Here is a 6,000-nt window from a genome sequence, read left to right as displayed (position 1 = left end):
GCGTTGATGGAGGTACAGACACCCTCGCTCCTCCCCTGCTCGCCAATCGAAGGTTCCCAGTATGTGTGGGAGCGTCCTGTGAGGACCTTCCCACAAATACTGGTCTAAGAAGCCGAAAGCTTATGTTCTTGTAGTAGGAGCACATCTACCCTTCCACCAAGGCTGGCTGGAGCTCCTGTCTGAGCACCATCTTCCTGGGGCCGTGGGTTCCTGATGAGTGGAACCCGTTGACGTTCCAAGAGATAATGCGTATACTCATGAGGAGGAAAGGTGGGCCACAAACAGCTGTCTACTTGCGGTCGATGTCAAAGTGGTCGGAGAATCTCCAGTGTGGAGACGAAGGCGCTTTTGTGAGGGTTTCGAAGGAGAGGCCGGATCATCGGACCCATCCTCTAAAACCTTCAGCAGAGGGGAGAGGCCCTTCGTCCCGTGGTGGTAGGCTCTCTCTAACCAGCTCAATGCCTCTGCCAGGGAAATACTGTAGAAGCCTGCTACCTCTGAGGTCCTCCACGGGCGGAGCCCTTCCGCGTAGGCCCACTCCAGAGGTGGCCGAATAATGACTAGGAGACGGAAACGTTTGGCGCTGTGGTGCCATCGCAGATGAACATCACCCTCCTGCCACTGCTGCTGCAGAAGCTCCGCTGCTTTGCTACCCATCTAGTCCTACACCTGCTCCTGGGACTGATCTCGTATTGTCTCCCAAACATTTTCATTCGTCCATTGCTCATTCCCTTCACTGGAGATAGTGAAGGAATAGCTAGGACCATCGTGTGGGGCAAGGATGGGGACACCTTCCCCTCTGCCCCCTTGCGGAGGAAGAAGATGCTAATGTCTAGGCATGCAGGGAAAGAGCCAATACCCACTGCATCCAAATAATCCCAAGGACCTGCTCGATAAAACTCTAATGGAAGAGCTCTAGGAGCAGCCCTTGGCCGTGGGGACGAAGATGAGGAGTCTGAGCCAGAGAGAGGGGTGCTGGCCACCTGCGGGGAAGGGCCTCTCCCCTCCGCCGGGCCAGGAGGGATAGGTGCGGGTGAGGTCTGTGCTGGCTTCGGGGCTACAGGTGGCTTAGGTGGAGGGGGGAGATCCCTCTGGATCATGCTCGAGGAAGAAAGTGGAGTGGAAACCACCGGTGCGGGGGGGGATCCTAGAGGGGGTAGGGGTCGAAGAATCGAGGAGGAGGGGGGAGGGGGAGGAGGGCGGGGTGAAGGATGAGGAGGAGGAGGCTGGCTGATCTTCTCCTTTCCCTTCTCCTTCCCCTTATCAGGCTACTGATGAGTAGGGACCACCGGGGGGGGGCTCTTGCTGTAGAGGAGTAGGTTTTTTGGGTCCTACTTTGTTTCCCTTCCGTTTTCTTTTGACCTCCGTCCAGCCTTCCCCTTCGGGAGGGGATGTCGCTGATTGGTGGGGGGGATCCTGAGTTGCCTGAATGGGGGCCTTCTGAGGTTTTATACCCGTGAAGCGAGGACATGAGCGTGCCTGGTGCTCGAAGCCATGGCATCTCAGACACTGATTTGGGCGACCAGTAACCAGAATGCGCTGTGTCACCACACTTGTGTCTGTCTCGATCTCAAACTCCGAGGGGATGCTCTGTGGATCGAGGACTGCCACTTTGACACGTGGCACCCCTTGGGCTACCGCTGCATCAATGTAGGTGTCCTGCATAGGCCAACCAAAGTGCGCCCCCAGGTCCTTGATGATCGGGCGAAGCTCGGTTGCGAGACCTGGGAAGATAAGAGTAACTGGATGGCGAGGAATGCGAAAGCGGGCATCGAAGTCCACTACACTGAAACCCCTGTACCATGGGACCATGAGGATGATCTTCCCACCCACAGAAGTAGGGGATCGCCTGACCATATCGCTCGCAGCCTGTGCTGAGGAGAGCTTGAGCCAGAAGATGCCACGTCCCATGAGTGCAACCTCCTCGATGTGATTGTCCTCGAGGTAGAGGGTGGACTGCAACGAGTCCCTGATGTCTGCTCGTGAAGGGGAGTAGCCAATGACTCTCCCATAGACGGATGTCTGGGAGAAGTCCGTGGCGGCCTGCTTCACCAAGGAGACCTGGTGCTCTGTCAATGTTACGCGATAGGCTGATGGAGGGGGGGGTCCATCTGGGCCATCGGTTCCGGGCACGTGGCTGCCATATCGCATTGACTAACTACGAACGCTCCAAGGCGAGGGAAGGGGAAGGAAACGGAAGAGGCGGGGATGGGGGATTAAGGTGGGGGAGGGAAGAGGAGGGATGGAGAGGTATGAGGAAGCGGGGGGGAGAGAGGTGGTGACGAAGGGGGTGGCATAGGAAGGAGGAGGAGAAAGAGAGGGGGGGGGGGGAGCGCAACGCAGGGGGGTGAGAGGAAGGGGAAGGGGAGGTGTGGCAGCGCTGCACGAGGGGAGTGGGGAGGAGAGGTGAGGAGGGGAGGGAAGGGGGCGACATCGTAGCGTCTTGGCGGGGAGGGGCAGGAGGGGGCGGGGGGGTTGGTAGCGCCACGCGAGGGGGGGGAGGCGGGTGGGGGGGGCTGAATGCGGCCGGCGAGGGGGGGAGGAGTGGATCGACGGGCGGAGGGGGAGGAGAGGGGGGCAGTGGCTGTGTGGAAGCGACAGTGAGAGAGGAGGTAGAGTGGAGGGCTGCGCAACGCGAGGGGGGGGGTAGACAGGAGCGGAGGAGGGAGGGAGTTCGCAGGAGCTCGCAAGGTGTGGAGAATTAGGCTTGGAGGAGAAACATTCAAGAAGAGGGAGGGCGAGGAGGAGGAGGGATGGGGGAGGGAGGACCAACAATTGAAGAGGAGGGAAGGGGGGAAGTCCAGCAGGTGTGGAGGGTGAGAGGAGTAGGCATGGAGGAGGAGGGAGGGAGGAGGGAGGAGCAGGAGGGAGGAGGGAGGAGCAGGAGGGAGGGGGGAGGAGGAGTAGGAGGGAGGGGGAGGGGAGGAGGAGCAGGCATGGAGGAGAGAGGGAGGTAGGCGTGGAGGAGGGAGGGAGGGGGAGGGGAGGAGGAGCAAGTGTGGAGGAGGGAGGGGTAGGAGGAGTAGGCATGGAAGAGGGAGGGAGGGAGGGGGAGGAGGGAGGGAGGGAGGGCACACAAGATTGATCCTTAGATGAAAATGTCAACGTGCAGTAGGGAATAGCACAAGATTTAAACTTCCGGCCCTATGTGAATCTTCCTCAAATGTTATTCTCCCAATAGCTTACTGGACCTTTGTAGGAGCCAAAAAACATTTGTGTATTGAGTGGGAGTAACTAGTGATAGATCCACAAGTAGGGAGTGGACAATGGGGCAACCCTTTGCAAATAAGCTCCACGTATGCTGAGAATAGCCAATCTTACAACTTAAGGAGTGGTAGCTTCAAATCTAAGTCTTTGTTTTTCAAAGCTCACCCAAGTGACGTCGTTCTAAAGCTACAAAGATCATAACTGAAATCTCTTACTCTTTACTTTTCAACACTCCCTCTTGTTGAAAAACTCTGAAGGCATATATATTAAAGAACTCCTCCCCAATAGTTGAAGCAGTAGTAGACTCGTATATTGTTTGAATCAACACATGTCCTGATCTTCATGTGGCTCAACAAGGTGGCAAAAGGAACCATTAGCTAGTTGGGAAGAGACCACACATAGAACAGCTCCCCATAAAAAACGGTGCCACACTAGGTTAGAAAAATACAATGCCAACCATGGAGGTTGAGACAGGCAATGCTATTTTTCTCTAACAAGGTAAGCAACATCTCCAGGCTTTGATGCCATGTAAGAAAAAATGAGAGAGAGAGAGAGAGAGAGAGAGAGAGAGAGAGAGAGAGCGAGAACAATCTTCCCATACTATTCCATTATCTACACACTCTACAAAACATAAGTCCACACACTACAAGATAAAGACTAACCACACACTACAACTATGGTTGGGTCAATGTGACCCATCTTATTCAACTAGTCACACAATAGAGGACACACGACATGAGGTTATTTCTTAACATCCTTTGCCCTCAAGATTTTTGGATAGAAACAATGACATTTTGCTTCTTTGTCAACCTTTGTAGCAATTCCATGGCCTTTTTCATGATTATCCCTCATTCATTACTGGTGCTAGTGGTAAAAAGAACCTCCTAGCCTAGCTCCGATGGCAAACCGCTTGTGTTCCATATTGGCCTTTGATGAAATTATAGATACCAATACACTAATTCCATGTCTAATGGACAAGTTCAAGATGAAAAGAGGCTTACAAAGAATATTGTTATCTCCAAACTTGTGATATTTAGAATTCTATCAAAGGCCACTCGAATCTAGTGATTTCCCATTGAGATGAGGCTGGGGGCTTGCTTTTCATGTGTTGAAGTTCATGTTATAAAGATGTGAAAAGTATATTTTCATGTGTTGAAAATATTGGATGCATGAATTTTTAATAAATGGTGCAAAAGGTCGTGATAATCTTCTAAATCATGCCTTGCCATTCGTTTTGATATGTAACACAATCCCGTTTGGATTTGTAAATCAAAAGATATAGGATGTCAAAATTCTCATCTTTTGGGCCAAAACAGGCAACGCATTAACGCGCTCCCTCTTTTGGCCCAAAAGATGAAAATTGCAATGTCCTGTATCTTTTGAATTAGCAATTCAAATGGGGTCATGTTACATATCAAAACAAATCGCAAGGCATGATTTAGATGATTATCAAGACCTTTTGCACCATTTAGAAAAAAAATCATCCATCAAAATGTGAATTTAATGGAATTTTTGCTAGTTTCTTGCACTAGATTTAGACCAAGGCCACTCATAATAACATGCTATGATCATGTTCGATGTTGAAGTTTTAATTAAATGATGCACTTAAAATATATACTACTTGTTGGTAGCCAAATCATTTCTATGCAAGCTCATCTAATAACACTATCGCTAATGTAGACTTACAAGCTTATGTTATAGTCATATTTAAAATTATGGTGATACGATAAAGCTCTATTAACGATCAGTACATACATATAATGAGGTTATGTTTTTCTTAGGTGATGCACTTCAACTGTATAGTGCCTGTTATTAATAGCCAAAGTATTTCTATTTAAGCTCATCTCATAGAATATAGAACACTATTACTAATGTGCACTTGCAATATTATGTTATAATCATGTTCAATGTTGAGGAAGCACTATAAATCTTTATTAATGATAAGTACATACATACAATGAGATTATGTGTTGTTGGTAGCCCAACCATTTCTGCTTTGCTCGCTTTTTCTCGCTCACTTATTTGGTCCTACTCGCTCGACATCGCTCGCTTGATCAATAGCCTCGAAGGACCCTATTAAGTTTTCTTTGATCATTGATCATATTAGCTTATGTGATGAAAAAAAATGGTAATATTATGGATTGGAACTCACACATATGACTTTGAGTTTTATCTAAGGTTTTAAGGCCACATTATAACTAGAATTTCAAGCAATTTTCTCAAATTCTAGATAAATGGCCATACTTCTTGATTAGAATGACTTTTTTCATTTTTGAAAGTCCAATAATAACTATGATGCATATGTTTGGATTGCTTTTAGAGTTCTATAATCATGCTTACTATGATTTATGGACTCAATTTAGAATTTTATGGTTGGTGATAAGTAGGCCAAATTGATCTTTTGCACATTTTCTGACATATCTAACAAGTTCCAAACTCAACCATACTTTGTGTATATCTTTAATATGATACTATGGAGTATAATAATTTTTTATGGGACCTAATATCATGTAGAACATAAATTCAAACCTTATTTTGATTATTTATTATGCTATAATTATGCTAATTTCAAGGTAGAAGGCTTAAGTGACATCATAGGAACCTTCAAAATCCTAAATTACTCTTTTAGAGTGGATCTAGACATCAATGGGTGATAGCAATAAAGAAATATTATATTTATAACAATTCTATGTCCTATTAAGCTACCAAAATAGTGTATAGGACAATGTCCCTTTCTTTTAGTAACTCCCTTGTGGCTGGTTGGAAAATTTTTGGACATGACATCAGCTCTAG

The sequence above is a fragment of the Dipteris shenzhenensis genome, chromosome 3 (genome assembly GCF_047967505.1).
Source record: "Dipteris shenzhenensis isolate YYH24624 ecotype China chromosome 3, Dip_SZ_1.0, whole genome shotgun sequence".
In the NCBI taxonomy this organism is placed as follows: Eukaryota; Viridiplantae; Streptophyta; class Polypodiopsida; order Gleicheniales; family Dipteridaceae; genus Dipteris; species Dipteris shenzhenensis.
Note: the sequence above shows the minus strand (reverse complement) of the source record.